The sequence below is a fragment of the Lissotriton helveticus genome, chromosome 1_1 (genome assembly GCF_964261635.1).
Source record: "Lissotriton helveticus chromosome 1_1, aLisHel1.1, whole genome shotgun sequence".
Taxonomy (NCBI): domain Eukaryota; kingdom Metazoa; phylum Chordata; class Amphibia; order Caudata; family Salamandridae; genus Lissotriton; species Lissotriton helveticus.
In genome coordinates, this window is record NC_136057.1 from 1,059,002,269 (window position 1) to 1,059,025,383 (window position 23,115).

Sequence of the window (23,115 nt, forward strand, 5' to 3'; positions counted from 1 at the left end):
GGTTGCCCGGGCTCTTATTCTCTCCCGCCTGCATTATGCCAGTGCTCTTTACATTGGTATACCTGGCTATCTTTTAAAAAAAACTCAGGTCATACAGAATGCCGTGGCTAGACTCTCGTTTAATATCTCGAGGAGATCTACCATTCGGCAACATCTACGCGACCTTCATTGGCTACCCGTGGCCCAGCGAGTGCACTTCAAAGCATTGACCATGACGCACAAGGCACTTCATGGCTTTGGCCCGGCCTACATCAGAACGAGTTTTGCGTTCTACACACCTAGGCGACCTCTGCGTTTATCCCACCAACATCGGCTGGTGGTCCCAAGGTTCCGTCGGTCACGGATTGGTGGTCAGTCTTTATCGGTCAAAGCAGCTGTGATGTGGAATTCTCTACCGGTTGATCTCCAAGATACTCAGGATTTCCATATCTACAAAAAACATCTTAAAACGTTCCTGTTTAAACAGCTGCCTTAATATTTCTACTCCTCCCTGCCACGGCCTACTCACGCGCCAGAACACTCTTGAGTATTAGTGCACAATATAAATTTCCCTATAACATAACATAACATAACATATAACATATAACATTATGTAGGGCGACATGAGGTGGGGTAAGCAACTGTACATGGCCACACTGAAACATCAAATGAGGAAGGTTGGAAGCGCACTCCCTATTCAAATGAATCACAAACAGGTTAAACACATTTGAAAACAGTTGGCAGGTACCTTACTGGCTGAGTTTAATGCATCGTTCACAAAACCAGTTAGTCCTGTCTTGACCATTTATAATATGAAAATTGTTAGTGCAGTATTATATGGGGCAGAGCTCTGGGGATTTAAAGACCTTTCTAAACTGACTGTAGCTGAAAATAGCTTTGTACGGAAAATCATTAACCTTCCATAAAACACTCAAGCACAGCCATTACTTTGTGATCTAGGTAGGAATGCAGTGGTTGACAGTGCCAGACTACGCCCCCTGCTGTACTGGCGGAGAATTTGGTCAACCCCTGAATTGATACCCTATGTGGAGGGCCTAAAAGATCTAATAAGAGCAGACCATTAAAAGAAAATCCAATGGCTACAGAATGTTAGATCTATACTAATAAACATTAACATGGTTGCCCTTTGGGAGAATCCTGAAAACACCCTGTTCCCCTCGAAAGCACAACTGAAGGGAAGCTACCGGGGATGGGTGGATGGCAACCTGTCGTAATAAATCTCTACCAATTAATAAGTTCCAACGTTAGGTTTATTGTCATAAATACAACAGGTGCTTCCAGCTTGGCGGCAACAGCTTAATCACGAACATTCTAACCCACACTCCAGGATGGAGCGCGGTTCATACCAAGAAGTCAGGGAGAGGAGGGGTGGACGGGGAGGGAGAGAAGGAGAGAAAGATTACAACACACCTCCCTCCCTAAGAAAAGATGGAGAGAGAGAGAGTGAGCGGGGTGAATATGCGCAGGGAAGACTGGGAAGGGGGGGGAATGCGTATGTAGTCCCAAGGCAAGTTCTGTATCGATGGGGTGGGTGGCCCTATTCTCATATACATTTGCAGGGATGTGGTAAGGCTCTTTAAAACATTAATAAAGAAATAAGAAAGGTTGAAAGGTTGCATTTACAATGTTAATCAACTATAACTGTAATGTGCATTTGAAATAGTTACGAGGTTGCATTTACTGCGTTAAACAACTGTAAAAGTCTGGTGCCTTTAAAAATTCAGAAAAGGAGTAAGAAGGCTATGCGGTTACATTGTCAAACGTTAAGCAACTAGAACAGTCTGGAACCAACAGGGAGTGTCACTCGTAACGATGGATGAAGCTGATCAATGTATGCATTGTGTAACACTACGGGCATCCTCATGTTGGTGAAAACAAGGCATCACCACCTTTTCCCATTTAGCTCTCTCCTGTCCAAGCTTACTACTCCGTCTATTTCTCCCTGGGATTCCGAACTCCTACTGATGGAATTACCATCCCTTACCGGAAGATTTGGAATGGCTGTACAGTCCTTTTCTCTGGGCAGTAGCTTGTGCCAGGACGCACCCCTAAGGCAACCACTGATAAAACCAACTTCCGTTTCCATGTACTTATCAATACCAGGACCGGGCCTTCTTCTGCTCCCACTTCCTTGGTCATGACTATTATTGCCATCTTTGTCACATTTGGTTTTAGACAGCCCCCGATCATTTGCATGAGTCTCCTCAGGCTTGAGTGTGTCCTCCTGTTCCCTCTTGGGTTTGCCATACACAAAATCATACGTGTCTTCTGAGCCATTGCACTTCGGCTTCTTCCACATACCATATACTGGACCCCTCTTCCCTTCCTTAACTTTAAGTGGGGATCCTTTTAGGTCTCTCGGCTTTATGTTGCACTCCCTTTCCATCATTCCATACTCGATCCTTTGTATGTATTCATTTTTTTTTCCTCTTTTAGGCTCGATGTGTCTTGCACCTCTCACTCTTTCTAGATCACAATTGTCCATATGCTCCTCTGACCACTTGGGTTGGAACCCATCCGGCTTCATTCTGTGCTGCATCACTTTGCAAACGGACTGGTTGGTTTTATTCATCTGCCCACCTCTTTCTTTGGTTGTGGTATCCGCACTCACCACCATTCTCCCCAATTTTCCAACCGTCTTCACTTTTTGTTTACTACTGTCCATTCTCTCTGGTTTCTTACGTATTTCTCTTTTCTCCACCTGGCTTTGATATGTGTTTTTTTTCTTGTTGTGTTCATCCCTAATAGCTTCACTTTCCCACTTCTTTTCCTTTGCAGTATTTTCAAATGCTGCCGTAATCTTAGGTGGTTGCATGCGAACGTTAACAGTTTCTCCTCTGGTATTCTGTTTGCTTTGATACCCTGCCAGCTCATTCCTGTGTCCTTTTATTCTTTTTCCCCATGATATCCTCAACTTCTGTTGATCTCTCCACCCTAGCGTGTTGATACTACTTCTCGTTATGTATATAGTACTCCTCGTATTGTTATCTTTATAAACTACATCCATGACTTTGTAACCAATAATCTGTATATCCTCCCCTGCATATGTTTGCAGGACTGTGTTGGCCTCTTTTAGTTCACTGCCAAATTTTTTTGCAAATTTTCTGTCCCAATCTTTTTTGCTTACCATGCTATATCTCGAACCAGTGTCAGTAATCATTTCTGTCTCAACTTCTTCTATTAAAACAGTGCATCTCAGAGCTATCTTGCTGGCACTGACATCCTCTTTGCCCTCCATTCTTTCCTTGAAACTTTCATCCATATGTGCCATTCCACTAGTGGCTAGTATATAATGTTCGTCCCACACGTTCAGAATATTCTCATACATGTTTCTATCAGTACCTGACATTAAAACCTTCTCCATGTTGTGATACATTTTCCTTCCACCCTTACCTAAGCTGTGGAGTAGAATTTCCGCTTTGGCTTCCGGTGACAAGGATGCTACTTCTTCTTCCAAAACAGACAAATAGTTTTCAAAATACACTTTCCACTCACTCCACTCTGCAATGTTTTTATTACCCTCCTCCATGAACGGCTCAGGTGGAGGGAGATTGTACTTTCGGCCCCACTCCATGTTGGGTGTGCTGCAATACCTCTTCTCTTCCTCGGAATGTGCCACCACTACACAAATACAGCACTACAGTACCCACACTGATCACTACTGAGCACTGTTATCTATTGGCCACGTTGCCCCAGGGGCCCTTAAGGATATCATGCACTTGCGTTGGAGGACTGCTCAGGTGACCCTTCCAAAAAATGGCAAGGAACAAATAAACTCTGACTGGATACCAAGATGGGGTGGTCAGGTTCTGGACAACTAAACACAGAAGGGTGAATCTTGATGGCAAATACTAGACTGTTTAGACTATGTGCGTATTGACAAGAGGCTTGAGAAATGAAAAGAGACGTGACTGTAAATCACACTGCCTCGCAATGAGAACTCGCAGGGTGCTGGGTACTTCTCTCACTTACCCACTGCAAACCCCACGTTCCTTAAATTATCGTTGCGCAAGCTGAGTCCTGGTGCTTTAATAAATCAACCGCCTGTCCTTAAGGCGGTCGCCTCCAAACGTCGTCCTCGCTTTCACACTCTCCACCTTCGCACCAAACTGCCCTGTCAGACCCGCGACTTGGAATGACACACACCTCCTTAAAATAGAACGACTAAACCTTTAACAACTGAGGACTGGTCGGACGCTAGGTGCCCGGCTCGACACCCGAAATTCAATTCCTACTCCTTGACAGATTTTCCCTGTTGCAGATGCACTAGGATAATGACAGGGATCCTGCGTCTGAACTCTAATGGGGTGCTACCACTGATAGGCGGTCACTTATTATATCACCTCACATCCTTTGCTCCCATAATATTAATTTCCTATTATTTATTTGACTTCAATGAATTCACCTCGGGGAGACGACCCCCACTGTCCCTTGTACAGTTTTCCTTTTCTCTCCTCCTCAATAATCACTGACAATTTCGTCACTCAAGGTATTACCCAAGTTAATTTTCGATCACTGGAACCCAAGCTCGCTAAACTTTATGTTCCTGAAATATTTTCTCAATACAGCTACCATACACTGCCACTGTGCTACTTCATACGTTTTCCACACCGTACCTCCAGTTCATTAGATGTGTGCGGTGGACAAGCGATGCACAGCCTACGCTCTGGTGTCGCACCCACTCAGCTGTCTGCCCTTAAGGCGCTTTCCTTCCACCCATCATCCTCGCCTTCGCGCTCTTCACCAATGCGCCAACAGTGCCAGTCAGATACTCGGACGGTAGCCTCCTAACCGTCGTCCTCACCTTCGCGCTCTTCACCTCAGCGCCACCTGTGCCCAGTCAGACACACGGACGATCGCCTCCCAACTGTCGTCCTCACTTTCGCGCTCTTCACCTCAGCGCCTCCTGTGCCCGATTAGACACCTGATCTGGTCAGAAACACCAATCCTTATAGTCGGATATCAACTCTCTTCGAACACTTAAAGGCAGGTCGGAAGCGAGGTGCCCGACACGACACCCGAAATCAGTTTCTATTTTCCCTGCCAGATTACGTTATGTCTTTACAACGAGAATGATAACATGGATCCTGCGCTCCAATATTCCGCTAGAGGCGTTTAGTTCTCCACTTTCACAATTAATAAGTAGACACTTCTTCTCTCTCTTCGCCTCATTTGCCCCCTACATTTATCTTCATTTCTTTCTTCTTTGATATATATATAAGTGAACTCACCCCAGCTATGCGACAACTGCTGTCACTGGTACCGTTTTACTCAGTTTCCTAAGCTTTCAACAAAATATTTCTCCATTACGTGCTCCTCACAGCTTTCCGATGGCTTAAAGTAATTGTGAAATGCAGCTTGGTCCCCCACGGCTAAACTTCCTCCAAATTCCTGATCAAATACTTTTAGAATACTCTGAGGCTTTAGTTACACGCCTCCCTTATTACTGGAAGTAGAGGGGTTAGTAGCTCCCCTACGCTGTCACTCACTAGTGCCTCGCTGAATTTGCGCTCACCTCTAAACTGTTTCTTTGACGTTTTCCTGAGAGTGACTTCGTTCCTCCACTCCCTTCCTCACGCTCTTCATGTGCTCAGCTCGCTGAAATGTGCGGCTCGCTCCGACCACCTGAAGTACTTTCCTTTTGCTTTATTCCCTCCTAACTTCACACAGGAAGAGTTAGGCAAACGAAGTCCTCCTTCTACTGCCCCTTTTCCGGGCCGGAACTTCCCGTCGACGACTCTGCGCGAGATCGGAGCAAGACCTGCTCCGTCTTCTCCTCACGAGAGTTCCCTGCTTCTCGCCCACAGCATAACAGTCCTCACAAACCACGGAGGGGACTGAGCCTGGTGCCTATTAACGTCTCTTCACAGCCTGGATCGGAGCACCGCTGCCTTGAGTGATCCGCTTCACCTCCACATCAACGGTTTAACTCCTTGTCTCCACTCACAACCGGCCTCGAGGTAGACCGAATTATTACTTTTCATAAATTGGGTGAGACTTCCTTGTTGCTTTGCTCCGCTCAAGCGTCAGATATATCCAGGGGAAAACACCGCACTGACCCTGGCTCAGTATCCCGTCCTCGTCGCCATAAATGTCGTAATAAATCTCTACCAATTAATAAGTTCCAACGTTAGGTTTATTGTCATAAATACAACAGGTGCTTCCAGCTTGGCGGCAACAGCTTAATCACGAACATTCTAACCCACACTCCAGGATGGAGCGCGGTTCATACCAAGAAGTCAGGGAGAGGAGGGGTGGACGGGGAGGGAGAGAAGGAGAGAAAGATTACAACACAACCTTTTCAGGAATGGTGATCCCTCGACATTAACGGGCCAATTCCTTATGGTTAAACCAACACTAAAGCTAGAATCTTACTGGGACACCATTACAAAGCCTCATGATAGAAAGCTCTTTTTTTCAACTGAGAGTGGGCACATTACCTGTTAAGTCTTTCACTGCAAGTTGGGGCACAGCAGATGACACTTCTTGCCCAATTTGTCATGCAAACTTGGAGTCTCTGGCCCATTTGTTATTTGTGTGTCATGCTTACACAGTCCTACGGCGTATATTGTTGGCCCCAATTTGTAGAGTTTTGGGTACTCGAAAATGGGAGGTAGTACTTAGACTAATGTGTACCGAAACATGGTTACCACTTGTCATATCTTTAGCTAAATTTCTAGGATGGGCATGGATTATAAGATCAAAAGTGATTGTGGCATTATAACCAATGTATATTTTATGCTGTATTCTCTATTTTTGTATGTATGTACATATTTTTGAGAGGAGCATATGAATTTTACCTGCTGTTTTTATATTTTTATGGCTTTTAATATCTGTGGGAAACTTCCCTTTTAACAGTTTTGTATATTTTGGTCATAAATGTTGTACTGGATTCAGCTTTCATGACTATTTGTCAAATAAAGCTATTATGACTGACTGACTGAGTAGATGTAGAGGTATGATAGAATAAGGCTGGGAACCGCAGGGCCAGTTGTGACCGATTTCAAAAGGTGAGTTGATGATTTGAGTGGGGTGTATAGCTTTAGCTGAGTTAGCACCTAAAGCTTTGGACTGTTAGTGCATTCAGAGGATGTGTTGAAAAGTACTTGTCCAAACATTCCTCCCTGCCTTGCATACATTCTTTAAGGGAATTACTATGCAGCCTATATGAACTACAATGGACTGCCCGACCACTGAGTGTTATGGCATTAATATTAGTATGGGCCAGGAGGGTTATACATTTATTATATTGTACTTGCCTTTATAAAGCACTTAACAAGCCTTAATGGAGCATCAAAGCCCTTTATGCCAGGCTGCATGCTGCTCCAGAACCTAAGGTTAATTCTTTTCCCAGTAGTTTAATGTGGTTATTGGATTAGTGTTGTGCTCGTGAGAAAATAATTCCATGCCTTTACTCTAGTTTGTCCAGAGTTGCACCGACAACAGGTAGCTAATGTAGGAGCTCGATAAAGGAATTCCTGAGGTGAAGGTGAAAAATCACCACTCTAGTGGTAACTGAATATGGTTACTCCAAAAGCCAGGGTAGAAAACAATGGAATGTACTGATTACAGGCAGCCAGTCTAAATATCCCACAGAGTTCATTCCATGCTGTGCACTTTGTACATGCAGTTACTGTATACGTTCTATGAAGAGTCTGTACATGTTTGACTGCATCCACTCAAGGTGACAGGCGGCAGTCCCTTTCGTGCATTGACTGTGTGTTAGCTTCTCAGTGACACAGAATTCGTTCAATAGTGGTGAAGGGAGTATTTGGATTGATCCTTCCAATGACATGTGCCGATCACTAGTTGCAAGGATATATTGCTCTGAAAACCCCACACAGGAGAAACATAGGAGCAAACCGTGTCCAGCTATGGACACTGACAGCTGGGCCTTATTGGACAACCCTGGAAAAACACATGCGCTACCCATGCCATGCACTGGCTACGATTGTCTTTCTTGGGACTCATCTCAAAGCCTGTGCATTTTTTGTGTACTTCCTTCACAAACTTCAGATAGCCTTGTATGTTTTAAAAAAAATATTATATAATAGAAAACTTTGAGGTTTTGCCACCTGTACTGAAAATGTAATTCCGCCAATGCACTTCTACTTGAAGGGGGAAAGGACGCAGAAGTTGATATTTCTCAATGAAGTATTCTATACTGAGAGTAATTTCAGAATTTCGTTTTTAGGAGCGATGTCCCTTTGGATAGCTCTGTGAAGCTCTTGAAAAATGAGTTTCATGAGTTTCCATCTTGCTGCAGTGTTATGAAGCATTTGCCGTTTCAAAAGTATGAATAGGTATGCCCTAGGTAAAACCATTTGCATTTTCTACATGCCACATTTAGAAGGAGCTAATGGCCTGTAGCTTTTGCAGATATCCTAGATGTGGAAGGGTGTGTCAGAGTGCTTGTATTGTGTAGAAGGCCCTTCTTGTGATCTGTCCTGCCCTGTGCCTAGCACTGCGGGTTAAACTAACTCATTTTAATCCCCGCTTTACCTCTGTGTCAGACATTAGCCACGCTATTCAGGTGGTGTCAGGTAATACCGTGGGGCAAATTTACAATAAAATGTTGGATTGTGGAGCTCCACCAAATCTGTCAGCGCAGTGCTTCGACATTTTCAAAATGAAGGGATGTGCGCATTTACCACAATACGTTACACCCTTGTGTTTTCCCTAGCGCTGTATCTAAAATTAGCTGCCTAGCGCCAACGCAGGCCCATTCGCATTGCAGGGCATGATTGTTAATGTGCATGACAGTGTCCCTTCCTGCACATAAACAATCCATGATGTTGATTTGCTACTTCTATGTGTGCTGCATTCTGAAGCACACACAGAAGTAGCACATCGTAATTATTTAATTATTGTTTATGTGCAGGAAGCCACACCTTCCTGAACTTAAAGAACCATTAATGGCTATTTGCTCTTTCTATGCGTGCTGAAGAACACACATAGAAAAAGCAAAAAAAGGAGAAATAAAAACTCTGCTTCTTGTGCGCCATTCTAACTCCTGCTCTTGCATTTCGTTACTTTTTGGCGCTGCCACAGATTAACACCTCCTTGTAAATCTGAAGCAGCATCAAAAAGCAATGGGTGTTGCGATGGAACACCAACAGCAACACCCATTGCACGCCCATTTGCCGCAGAGGACTATGGCGGAAAGGGGCATATTTACAAGATGGCGGAAAGCCATGCTAAGTGGCTTAGCTCCACTTTGTAGATATTGAAAATGGTGCTACGCCACCGGAGCGTCAAAAAAGTGACGCTCTGGTGGTGATAGGGGCTGGATAATATGCTCCATTGTTTATTACTAATTTCTGTCTTTCTTGTTTCAGTTGCTGAGGATGAAAGTTTGACCCCTCCGCACCCCATCAGCACCACTGGATTTGTCAAAAGCTGACAATCCGTCCAGTCTAACTTCGGTGCATTCTCAGCCTGATTCTGATGTTGGACCGGCTTCGAACGTGTCTGAAGTTATTCACCTATGGGGCAGATGACACGCCACCTGCCAGAGCAGAATGTGTTTTGCAGCATCTCTCACTAGACCAGATGTCATAGCGGTTGTGGGCTCCTGGGAGATACTATGCTCTAAGACAAGTGCTCACCTTTCGCTGCCAAGCAAGGCTTAAGTGAAAGGGCCCCGCTGCTGCTCAGATGGTGCTACTGCCTCCATGGCTTATTCCTCTCCAGGACGGTGCCTGCCACACTGTCTCGTGGTAGTCAGGCCCGCCTGGGCTTAACTCAAGTCAATTATTTATCAGCCTCCCAGACTTAAACTAGATTAGTTTCCAGAAATAACATATACTGGGGAGCACAGGAGAACTGAGCCACAACAGCCATCACAGGTTAGTTTAGGCAGTGTATGAACTTTTGTTGTGGTGATGGTCAGGCCTGTAAGTGCAGAGGCATAGGTATCAATACTGCCTGCCATGATCTACAGAGGAGCACACCAGATGGCAAGGATGCTCTGGTCTTGGAGTCCATTTACTGCAGCAAAGTTCTGCAATGGCTTAGAGCGAAGAAGTGCAGTCACAGAATTCAGGTACCGGACGGTGCGTGTGCTACAAACATCTCATGCATGGCTGTTTACTAACTCACATTGGTACCTTTCAGCAAGTAGTATTTTAGTCAATGGCAGTAAACATCCCAGGACTTGTACTTTCACTTCGAAATATACTTGGATATGTTGACTGAAATCGATACTCACTAACATATACCCTTAATATGGTGTTACTTGAAAGCTATTAATTTCAGGAAATGATATGACCTTTTCTTGTTTTTTTTCTTCACTTTATTTTTGAATCCATAACTGTGATTTGAAAACAGATCTGCTTAATTTTTGTGAATTAATTAATTACTAAAATGACATTCTGTCATCTCAGCCTTCCTTGACTATGACTTTTCTCAGTTTTTATTTTTCAACTGGACTAGTAGATAGGACTAAGTTGACTCTATACTTGCATTTATGGGGTTAAAGAGAGAAAGGGTTTAGTAAAGTTCAGGAAGAGAGTGTATTTTATTATGGGAAAGGTAATGTTCCCGGGAGAAGAGGTGGTAAATTGGCAAAGTAAACTTGCACACCTTGGACATTTAGGAGGAAACTAAAATGGTGTATTCTCATAATCTGTAGTGCTAAATGTGTTTTACCTGAAAATATCCAGCACCCCAGATTACATGGTCATCATGAATTGCAAGTCTTTGGTCTTCTGGCAGCCGAGAGTCATATTTTCCAATGTAGACATAGCTGGTATTGCCGTCAGGAGTCACCTGCCAGTTCAGGAAGTCGGCGACAAGAGGAGGATCTCCATTTTCATCAAAGTACACATCTTCACCCAGTGGATTCCTGAAATGTATATTCTTCACAAAATGCAGCAGCTAGATATGCGAGACATGAAGAGAATATGATAAACCAAAGTGAGACAGTTCAGATAGTTAACCCTGTGGAGCAGCACCATTTTAGCTCGACCCTTACACGTCACAGAAGTGCAATATCTACGTGCACCTATTACCAAATATTCTGTGTGTCTTACTTTATTAATGGCAAGTGAAGTATTCAACTATATTACTAAATTGCATTCACTGTAGTAGGAATTAGAGATTCATAAATTAGTGCACATTAATGTTTACTTGTGTTTATTTGAAAGTGCAGTGCATCATTTACCTAAGTTATATTTATATTGCTGCACTTTTTAAAGTTATTTGTGCACATTTATTCATGTAATAGATGCACACATGTTAGTGTTTAACCATGCTAATTTAACGAGGCCTGAATTTGAAATGCATTTGGTTGTTTTGAATGTTCTCTCCTCTGCAGATGTGGTTCCAAGGCTTCATTGGCTATAGAAAGGAGTTTAATGTATTAGTGATAGGGAGGCCTGGGAAGAAAATCAGGGCAGAGACGTGAAGAGCTGAGGAATTGGGAAAGGTGTCTATTCACAGTATATCAGCAACAGCTTTCTATCCAAGGTTGTGTGAATGTCAAGGTTTTGTGAAATGGAAAAGGGAACGTTTGCCAATGGGCACATGAAATGCAATCCTATCGGTTTCTGGAAGGGTGGTGTGAAGATCACACTAGGAGAGTATATCTGTATGTTTTAAGTAATGTATGCACTGTTAGGGTTTATGACAGATCCCTCTAGACTTTGAGAGATACTGTTCTCTCTGATTATCGTATTCTTGAGACTGGCTCCTACCGGCACAGAAGGCAGTAGGCACATAGAAGGCCAGAGGCTGCCACAACTTCTCAACCCAGCTCCAACCCCACCTTCACTCCCAACAGCTGAAGTACAGTGGATTCTAAAGGAGGATGCACACAATCGCAGCAGCCTGGTAAGAGCGGGGAAGGAGAGGGTGCTTTTGGCAAAGCTATGGTGGGGTAAGCCTCGGCCAAATTCAGGTTGAGCCCCGGCCCATAGAAGCAGTCCGACTTGGTACTAGTGCGGCTTGTGGGCTGGGTGTGCTCCTGTGCCTAGCTATCATCTCCACCATCACCAGCAGAGTGATTTGTGCCTATTCCCCACCCAGAATCTCCTTGAAGTCCTGGCCCAGGCACTGATCGGCCAAGGGGTCAAGATAGAAGGTTGCTACCCTCTGCATTTGCAAACCGAGCCAGAGCCAAAAATCTCAGAGGAGTCTCAGGAGAACTACTGGGCTACAACTGGGCCACCATTGGACAAGCCAGCCACCTCAGGGCCTAGTAATCCAACCTCTGGGGAGGGCTGAGCATCTCAGGGCATTCTCTTCCTTGCTCTTTTCTCGCCCTGCCTCTACAGCATCTCCACTAGGCAAGACAATCATTTCAAGAGAGGGGTGTGGTGGCACTAGGAAAAAACTTTGAAAGTTGACTGACTCAAGTCACATCACAGATCACTACAGCACAACTAGCAAGCCTAAAATACGCCCCTGTGACCCAAGGTTGCCCAGCATTTGGCAGTAATTGGCAACACAGAGTGTCTGAATTGCTACACAGCTCATTAGGAGGAGGTCAGGGAAGGCTAGAAGTTCACTGCAGCAAGGACGCAGGCGGAGGAAACTTACCCAATGACCCACTATAACTCAGGGCCAGGTAGACTGCCTTGACAACTAACTGAAAATCACCTCTAAACTTCAACTTCGGAGAGATGCAAACCTGCCCATCCTCTCTGACACATCTGATAGCAAGGACCTGCCAGCCCTCTTAATACCAATCCCTTCTGACTTCCACGGACATTCCTAATTCCCTAGTCATCACCCGGGCGGACCAAGGTGCTCCTGACAAAGTCAACGGAGGACACCCAGAATGCCCAACAAGGCTAGTGAGCAGGACTCCAGATCCAGATGAGGTCATTGATTTAATCACCAGAACGACCAAACATTTCCACTCCCACTTGCATTGATAACAGCAGGCCCACCCAACTTTTAACCTTGGGCCAGCACAGTGAATGAGAAAATGCAAAAGGAGGATGTCCTGCAAGTGCAGTAAGGCAAGCAAGCATAGTAAGCAGGGCAACAGGCCTGGGGGTTTCTGATGATTATACCACCAGTATGACCAGCCAGGGCGCAGACCACTCTGGTCAAACAAATTCAACCTCTGCCTTCCTGGCAGCAAGAACTTCAGAATTGGAGAATGACAGTGCACTGTTCCCTCTCAGCTCAGTGAAGCCAGCTGCCCTAAAGGAATCCAAAGCTACAACTTCTATCTTACTTCCCCGCTAGTCGATACTGAGCCAGCAATCAAATAGCAACAGAAACACGTGGATAAAACCCAGAACAAAAAGGAACATTACACATGGCATCATAGTTGCACACAGAGTGTGTGGAGACCTCCTACCTGACACAGGAAGAGTGGGATTAGATGCAATCCTCCTAGGCCACTGACCTTGAGCAGGAGGCTAATCTAGATAAGGTGAATCCAACAGTAGGGACCCCTAAATCTGAGACCGCTGCAAAAAGTAATAACCCTCCCCCAGATGAAGGAGTCTGGCCTTCCGTGTTGAAGACCATACAATCTATGGTCAATGCCATGGATTATCATTCAGCAAAAATGGATATTCAAATAGAGATATTGAACACTGTAGCTATCCATGTGGCTGGGATTGATGGTAAGATCTCTGACTTAAACAATCTCATCAAAAGGGCCCAAAATGACACGAGATAACCCGCGGGGCCCGGCCAAAACCGCTCTGCAAGACGCCACCAAAGAGCAAAATCCAACAGAAAGACCACGGGGGTAAGTAACCGTTTTCCCACGACGTTTAGGGGAAAAAATACATTACAGCGATATCTCTACCACTAGCAGACACTCGGAGAAGGCACCTGGTCACGGGAGCGCTACGGCAGCTCCCTCGCTGCTGCCATGATTCCCCAACCCAGCAGTAGGGTAGACCCAAGCCAGCCTGGCCCTAGTAGTGCCCCAAAACACATCACTGACAATCCCAATCGAAGCATTTGGAGGCATAGGACAGAAAAAATATGACAAAGAAGGAAGCAAAGGAATAAAAACTTCCCTTACACCAACTGGTTGAGGAATTATGCCATACTTGCAAAAGTATCTCCGATGCCAGAAAAGAATGTGGCCAATTCTTCTGATGAGGAAAGGGGGAGAACAGCTGACACAACTGAGGACAAATCTCCTTCAACGGAAGAAGTTCGGCAGCTAAAGGCTGGCCCCTGTCTGGGGCCCAAAGTACAAGAAAAGGGCCTCTTCCCACTTACCAATCTCCTGCCAGTCAACCAAGTTGAAGAAAATGTAAACGATAATAATCATGAGCTGTTAACTCCAATCACAATGCAGAGTGGCACTCCAGTCCAATAAATGGGTTAAATTCCACCCATAAAACATGCCAGTAAATTTAGCTAAATAAATTCAGGTTGAAATGACCATTGGAGTGCCCCCCATAGACATAAAGACTTCTCAAATCTACCCCTGAAACCCTGAAAAAAAACAGCTTGGTCCTGAAGAGAACCATTGAAATCAGTGAGACTCTTGGCAGCACAAAAGCACAAAGGACTCACTGTCTGTACTAATACCAAGCTGCCGCCCAATAGCATACCCTGTAAGATCGCTGATACAAGGGATCATAGTGCTTACCCACTTTACTACTCAACAGAAAACGTCATCTGGAGCACACCAGACATGGCAGACAAGGTGCAACGTGAAAGTAACCACTGCCTAGCTTGGGGGCACACTTGTGAAAAATACCTATAACCAGGGTACCCAAACCCACTTAGAAGGAAAGAAGACAGTGAGCCAGGAAAACCGAGCATCCTGCCAAAACCAAAGGTAAAACTAAAACCATTCTCAGTGCTGAAAAATGCCCAGGGGGCAAGCCCACAGAGCAAGGAAAAAGTAAGTGGTTCCGATCCTATATACCACTCCATGAGCCAGCCCTGGAAAGGGCCAGTGATATTTGATGCTCACTTTAGCTGATTAGTTAAGAAGCCATTGCAGACTGTCCGCCTGTCAAAATAGTGAATCAGTGATATTAGTGAGTAGCACATTTCTCTATCACTTTGTTTATATAGCTCGTACAGTTACAAGCTATTTCACAGCGATGTGTATTACGGATCGATGCACTGCAAAAAGGTGAGAATGAATTGGTCCGTCAAGAAGGTTAAAATATGAGAAGTTAAATTATGTGACTGCTTTTGCCTGTCATAATCATTTTGTAGAGATTAATTGAATCATTAATCTGTTTGTTTTTATCTTCTTCATTTGCTTACATCAACATCCAAGGACAAGAAGAGGGACGTTGTAGAGGGTTATTATTATTATTTCCCTAATGGTGGGATTTATGATTGTTGAAGGCTTGGGGTAGAATCTTGGGGTATTGAAATGTTGGTGCTGGTTTCCAGGATGGGAGTTGCAGTCTGGATGCTAGTGTTGCTGTTGAGAAAGAAAGTTTCTCTGACACCCTTACCTGCTATCTTCCTTCCATGTGGCAATGAGGATGGGATACAAACTCATTTGTGCAAAGCACAATGGGTTCAATGTTTTTTTTTTGGTCCTCATTATCTACCCTGGTCCGTTGTGAGAGTCAGTCAAGAGTAGCTCTCTACCTCAGAAATCTGGTTTGGAGGGCATGATATAGACCAGCCTACCAATTAGTGAGGTCCAACTCCCTGCGGCCTTCACTCAGGCACCTTCGGGGTAATAGTTTGTTGCACCTGAGCAGCCACAACCTAAATAAAGTTTTACAGGTCGGGGTTCTGCTCGCAGAAAAAATCGGGGATAACCAAAAGCAGCGTAATCATTGGACCAAACGGGAAAAACCCCCCCAAAAAAAACGTATTTGGTCTTAGAACTGTGCCCACTTTAAAAGATACCAGAATGCTCTTTTCTTCGGGTTGCCTGATCTTAGTAAATCAAGTTTCGATACCTGCAATATTGAGGCTGCCAATCGAAGAAGGAGGGGGAGCAAATCCTTCCACTTCATGCCGATCTCCCTCCTGGCCAGAAGAATGGAATAAAAGAGCAAACTTTTTGAAGGACCCTCTACCCCCTCCGTGACTCCAAAAATAATTAACGCAGGATTTAACGTGACCGGGCAACCCAAACTGGCTGTAAGAAAAGTACTAATAGAATGCCAAAAAGAAGTTAGAAGTGGACATTCATAAAACATATGTAAATCAGAGGCTGCTATTGCACAGGAGGCTTGATGGTCTGTCGAAAATTTAGAAAGCCTTTGGGGCAAATAGTAGGCCTTATGTAGAACAAAGAGATGATTTCTTCGAAGTCAGGCTGGCTTGACGATGTCCCATAACAATTTAAATGAAGTGGGCCAAAGCCTTCCCACCTCTAAATCTGGAAAAGATGTTGCCCAAAGCTTTTCTGGCAATTGGAAATCACCCTCCATCTCCTCCAGGATTAGATGATACCACAATGATACTTCCTTTTTAGCTGGGTGTTTATCGACAAGTTGGGATTCTATCAAGGTGCCACCCCTCAGTTGATGTTTAGACCTAGGGGTGGCATGGGAGCATGTCCAGCTAGCTATTTGAATGTATTTAAATCTGGAAAAATTAGGGCCAACTGTAGTACTTAAAGCTTCCCATGGTAATAATTCTCCATCAACAAATAGATCACCCCAAACTGACAACCCGGCCTCCCTTAAGGGCAACGCAAGACTGTCCATGAGCCAACTAGGGCTGCCGGGTGAATCCCATAGGGTCGCCCTACTTGAGAAATAACCTGTCTTTGTGATGGCATTATCCTTTGTCCAAGTTTTAGCAAGCCCCTGCAGAACCTTCAGTTTAATATTTTTAAAAAATTTCGGGTTCCCGAACTTAAAAAGAAACCCATCCTGTGCAAAGCCATCCCCGCTGAGCATTGCCTTGAACAAATCCCCAATCCCACCGCAAGTGGGTACTTTAAGCAACATTCGAGAATGACTTTGTTGAAATGCCCAAGCGTATATTTGAAGGTCTTGGGCTGCCAATCCTCCCTTCTCTCTACGGTGCCTCAACTTTTTCCAGCTAATTCTCGATGCTTTTTGTGTCCAAATAAAAGAATTGATATCACTCTGTAATTTAAGAAACAATGAAGGTTCAAAATAAAGGGGGATGGTGTTAAACAAAAAAGTAATCTTTGGCAAGACCGTCATTTTTATTAAATTAACCCTTCCTATGACTGATAATGGCAACGAGGTCCAGGATCTCATAAGTTGCCTACACTCCCTAGCGATAAGAGAAAAGTTAGTGTCGATAATTTTATTAATGTCCTGGACTATTTCCAACCCCAGATATCGCATTCGTACACTGGGTTGAACCGCAGCTGGTAGGTGCTCATGGTTCCAAGTCATAATCTCCGTTTTAGAGGCATTAACCTCATATCCGGAGATTCTGCCAAAGTTCTGAGCTAACTTGATGACAGTCGGCAAAGCGGAGCTAAGGTCATAAGAGAAAATCAAAATATCGTCCGCGTATAAGGCCACCCTCTTATCCCAACCACTTTAACTGAAAGACTTAATGGTGGTATTGTCTCTCAATTGCTGTGCGAAGGGCTCGATGTATAAATCGAACAAAAGGAGGGAGAGAGGGCAGCCCTGCCGTGTTCCACGCGAAATGTTAAAGGTGTCAGTCAATGCTCCGTTCACCAACCTATAAAGCAGTCTCACTGCCTGACGGAAGCCTTCACCAATATTGAACTTAGCCTAGACCCCCGACAGGTATGACCAATTCACCCTGTTGAAGGCCTTGGTGGCATCGAGAGTGCGAACAGCCAATGGTACACAGGCATGAGAAGCGATGTCAATGGCTCCTATAAGATCGTAGGTCAATTCTGAAAGATGCCGCCCCTTAACAAAGCCTCTCTGGTCCTGATGTAAGATACCCCCCGCAACTAAACCCAACCTATTAGCCAAGATGGAAGAAAAAAGCTTATAATCAGCATTTAGGATCGAAATTGGTCGGTATGACCCACAAGATGATGGTGATTTACCTGGTTTTAAAGGTAATGGAGGCATTATCCCAGGATTTTGGTGGTGCCGACCCTTGCTGAAAAATGTGATTAAATAAGATGGTTAGAAAAGATACAACCACGTGTTCAAGGGCCCTATAAAGCTCGGCAGGGAGGCCATCTGGTCCAGCCGCCTTCCCAGACCTGGTGCTCTGAATAGCCTTTTTAACTTCTTCTTGGGTGATCTCTTTCTCTAATACGATAGATTGTTGTGGGGTCAGTGATGGCAAAGAGATCCCATTCAGCCATTCATTAACAGAGGCTTGGTTAATACTTTTATCTTCAGTATAAATATCTTCGAAAAAAGATTGAAAGATTGACCTGATGTCCTCGTCTGAAGAATAAGAAGCGTTATTCATCTTAATTAGGCTAGTGTTGTTCTGGACCCGATCGGTCTTTGCTTTCCATGATAAAAGCTTCCCTGCACCCTCACCGTACTGAAAATGGGCAATTTTACTAACTTCCCACCTCTGTAGGATACGGGAATTAAGTTTTGAATCTAACTCCCCCCTTGCACGGACCAGTTTATTCTTTAGATCTTGCAAAAGAAAAGGGGAGGCAACTGAGTGAATATCTATTTCACCTTGGAGTCTAGCTATCTCGTCTTCACAAGAGGATATTTCCATTTTATATACCTTGTTCCTATGAGAGGCCCTACTAGTTATTTGACCCAGTAGAAAGGCCTTGAATGAGTCCCAAACTATTACAGAGTTAGCCGAACCGATGTTAATGTTCATAAAACTCTCACTTTCCTTTATCAAGAATGAAATCTCATCTGGAATCACAAGCAAAGAATGATCAAAGGACCAGCTTCTAGGAACAACCGTAAGCGAATCAGTCATAGCCAATGTCATCAAAACGGCTGAATGATCGGATAGATGTAGGGGATAATACGTGATACTCTTCACTACCTTTTCAAGTGACCGACTGATTAAAACATAGTCAATCCTGGATTGATGGCGGTACTTGTAATTTCGAAAAGAGACTCCCATTCGCCTCCCCGACCTAACTCTCCATATATCTAGATAACCATATAATTTCATATTGGCCAACAGGAGAGTTCTAGACTTTGAGTGAATCAAGGCTCGACTGCTTGATGATTTATCTAACAAAGGGTCTAGAACTAAATTAAAATCCCCAGCAAAAATGACAGGCTCTGGAAAGGAAAGTAAGTGAAGAAATAGAGATTCCAGGACAGAGGGGTCATCGAGATTCGGGCAGTAATAACCAACAATAGTAAATTGCCCCCCTGAAATGATAACTGTAGCGATAACCCATCTGCCAGAGGGATCTACTAGCTTGGATATTAAACAAGCTTTCAACTATTTTTTGAAAAAAATCACAACTCCCCTATTATGGGTAGCTAGCGCTGTAGAAATGAAAAAATCGACCCATGGATTTTTTTGTAGCTAACACATGAAATTCTGTCTCAGTCACATGTGTCTCCTGGAGAACAATAACCCTCGCCTCACAATCACGTAGATACTGTAAAATCCTGTCCCTGCGGGGACTGGTACGATGGCCATTGATGTTCCAGGAGAGCAATTGCCAGTTATTCATGCTAGGTTGCATGTCACCCACAATACTACTGGAGCCTGCCAAAAGAAAAAAATTATCAACCCGATGCAAAGAGATCATGCCAAAGACCACTTCAAAACCAAACAGAGAATCAAGAGTGACCAGTAGAAAAATGAGGAACTTTTTTGCTTTCCTACCCAACAAACCCCACCCACTAACCCCGTGCCCAGCCCCACCCCACAGCCCATCCTGGGAAACCCTTGCCCTATCAATCCGGAACATGTCCAGAGATAGTGCCCCTCCCTCCAAGTGCCCCGCCGAGTGTATTAATCGTATTTAAATTTTTAATTTTTTTATTTTAAATTTTTTAAATTTTGGATTCCCCTTTTCTTTATTTTTTTTTCTACTTTCTCCCCCCCCCCCCCCTTCCCCCCCCCCCTGATATTCCCTAGAGAAAGAGAAGAAAGCCTCTAGGACCGATGGGTAAACATAGACAAGGATTTTACTCTCAAAGGGCCAGATGTAGGTAATTTAAATTTACCACCTCTTAAATACCGATTCATACCGAATCGGTATTTAAGAGGTGGTAAAATAGAGGGGGGGAGATGTAGGTATTTCTGAATCGGTAAATACCGAATCGTTAAGATTCGGTATTTACCGATTCTGTAAATACCGATTCGGTAATGCCCATTGATTCCTATGGGCATTGAAGCCCATAGGAATCAATGGGCATTACCGAATCGGTATTTACAGATTCGGTAAATACCGATTTCAGCAAGGGTGCAGGGGGTGTCACTTTGACACCCTCTAGCACCCCCAAGTACAGGGCATGTCTGTGTGTCACATGGCACAGGTGTGCATGCACAGATGTGCATGCACACCTGTATTCGGTATTTTACCACCCAATTGGGTTGGGTGGTAAAATACCGAATTCTGAAGGCCTGTAGCACTGTCAACAGTGCTACCTACATCTGGGTTTTACCGAATCGGTAAAATTACCGATTCGGTATTTTACAGATTCGGTAAATTTACCGTTTTGGTAAATTTACAGAATCTGTAAAATATTTGCCCCTACATCTTGAAAACCAATTACCGGTCGGTGACGGCCGAAATCGCCGTTACCGACCGGTAATTGGCGACCTACATCTGGCCCTTAGTGTAGTGGATATTATTAGAAAAAAAAAAAAGTTAACCTCCTTATTGTGCATCTATATAGATCCTACAAGGGTTTTTTTTCTCTTTTCTTTCTTTCTCTTGTTTCCTTTCCTTTTCTTTTCCCTTTCCCTTTTTCTTCTTTTCCCACTTTTTTTTTCTTCCCTCTTCCTCCTCCTGCTTTTTAAATACTTCAAATACTTCAAAACAAGAGGAAATAGACGGGAAAAACCATCACAAAATGCCCAAAATATAGAATATAAAAAAAATAAGTGGAGTCAGATTGAAGTGTTGAGTCGAACTGTGTCAGAGCCTAGTTAGCCCGACGACCCACCTTTGCCGCCCAAGGTCAACAACAGATCATCTGGCGCTTGTATCAATCTTACATTATAAATTTTATTTGGTGCATGATCTTTAATGCAGCTGGAAACTTATGTTGGGCTGAAGCACCTAGCTGTCTGAAGGCCTCTAGTCTCCTCCCCAATTCCCATTGCTTGTCTAATGTAACCCTAAAAAGATCAGATCTAACCTCGAAAGTAAAACCCTCATACTTTAAGGACTTGAGTTTCAGGGCTTGTGTAAGAATCGACTCCTTGAGGCTATAGGTGTGAAAGTTAACAAGAATCTTCCTTGGTTTAGTTCTTTGAGGACTTTTTCTAAAAGGGTCTCTATGGATCCTTTGGATATCCGCACTCAAGAGTTCTTCTGATTGCTCAAGCTTCAAGGACTCCCTTAATAGCTTGATGACAAATTGCTTAATGTCTGAGCCCTCACTTCCCTCCGGTACATTCAGAATTCGCAAATTACTACGTCGAGCATTATTTTCTAACGTCTCCATCCGCTCAGAGAGATCGATCTCTTCTTTTCTAATTGTGGCAATGTCAACCTTGGCCTGATCCAAGTAGAGTGAGAGTCCGGCCACTGTTTCTTTAAGGGCTGCAGTTCTAGAGTTGAGACCTTCAATTTTGTTGTCTAGCGACTTTCCGCCTAATTAGCAGCGGAGACCTCAAACCCTTTTTTTATATCCGAAGTCAAGGATAAGAACATTGATTTTAACATATTGTCCGAGGAATCCCCGATACTTCCCTCCTGTATAGAATCAACACAATCCGCATCTGCGGTCTGTTTCCCCAGTAGAGACTCTAATGAATTTGATTGCTCAGAGTTCGCTGCCACCGCTACTTGCAGTGGAATCTCTACTGATGCATTTTCCTCTATTCTCAGCTTCAGTTGTTGTTGTTTTGGCTGTGGGTCACTAACTTGCTCGGAAGACTGCCCTAGCAAATCAAATTCTGATTCTAATACCAGTTCTCCCAGCTCAGCCTGCTCATCAAGGTTTTTATCGATCGGCATTCCCTTTATTGCTGCTGGTTGTAACGTGCTACTCGCAGCGATGTTGCTCATGTCTAAAAGGGCTCCCTCCATAGAAATCTCCGAGTCTATCCCAGACAAACAAACAGCGGCAGAAACAAGCGGAGAAAAAGGAGTAGAAAAGGGTGAGGCCAGGGAGGAAGCAACCTGAATCTCTTTAGCTAGATCCAAAACCTGGGGAACTGCCTTGAAATATGATCGAAGAGAGGGTGTTATCTTTTAACCCTGTCTCAGAGCAAGAGTAGCAGCCTTAGCACCACTGGAGGCCTTGGGAGCTTTTACTAGCTTACCCCCCTTAGAACGTTTGGCTTTAACCTCTACACACAGAAAAGAAGATGCCTGATTGGTACTACCGCTGACCTCAGGACTCAAACCCTGCGACCAGATGGCACTAGTAGCGCTGGAGCCCTTAGGTGTCTGTGGAAAAAAAGGAGCCTTGACACTGCATACAATATCGGCAGTATCAACTTGAGGTTCGCCCCTACTCTCAATACCTCCAAGACCCTTAACACCTTGTGGTGCCGTCAAAGCAAAGTTAAATTGCTCTTTCGTTTGGCCCTTTGTTTCCCCTTTACTTTTACCTCCGTACCCGCAGGCACGGGGTCTAAGAGGGCTAAGCTCCCGCTGTTCCTGCCCTTTAACCAGCTCCCGCAGCTCTAACGGCTGGTAAGGATCCCCACTCACCTTGGCCGTGGGTCCCCCACCTCTTTCCGCCTCCTAGTTGTTGCTGCGCTAACCTCACCCACAGAAGAACACCCTCGTAGTTCACGGAGAAGACTCCAGATCTTGCGCCCTCTTCTCAGCTCCAGGGCGGCTGAATACCAGTGCAAGAGACCGTGCTGCGGTATTGGAAGGACAAGCAGAGGTCTAAGAAAAACTGCCAAGTCCGCCAAATCCAGCTGTGAATCCTCCGACCAGCACATGAATGCCTAGGACAGCAGCCGATTGCCGAGAGAAAGGGAAAAAAACCTCTTCTAAGGTGTATTGCAGCCTCGCTGCGTCTTGTGACTCCTCCCAGCCTGCTCAGCTCCAACAGCACACAACACACAGTCCCCAGTCCAAAGTCCCCCCGGGTTCCCTGGGCTCCGCTATGCCGACCAGGAATGCTCGAACAGTGCCTCATACGACTCATATGC

The 23,115-nt window shown here is 44.5% G+C and overlaps 1 protein-coding gene across 1 annotated transcript in view; it reads right to left on the reverse strand.

The window, feature by feature from the left end:
• LOC144772070 (vomeronasal type-2 receptor 26-like) overlaps positions 1-22,905 on the reverse strand; it is a 61,686-nt gene extending 38,781 nt beyond the window's left edge. The window contains exons 1-2 of the mRNA XM_078656258.1: positions 22,664-22,905; positions 10,651-10,878 (exon numbers count right to left, since the gene is read on the reverse strand). The gene's annotated coding sequence lies outside the window, so the exon portion shown is untranslated. The remainder of the gene's footprint in view (positions 1-10,650; positions 10,879-22,663) is intronic.
• Between the last annotated feature and the right edge of the window lie 210 nt (positions 22,906-23,115).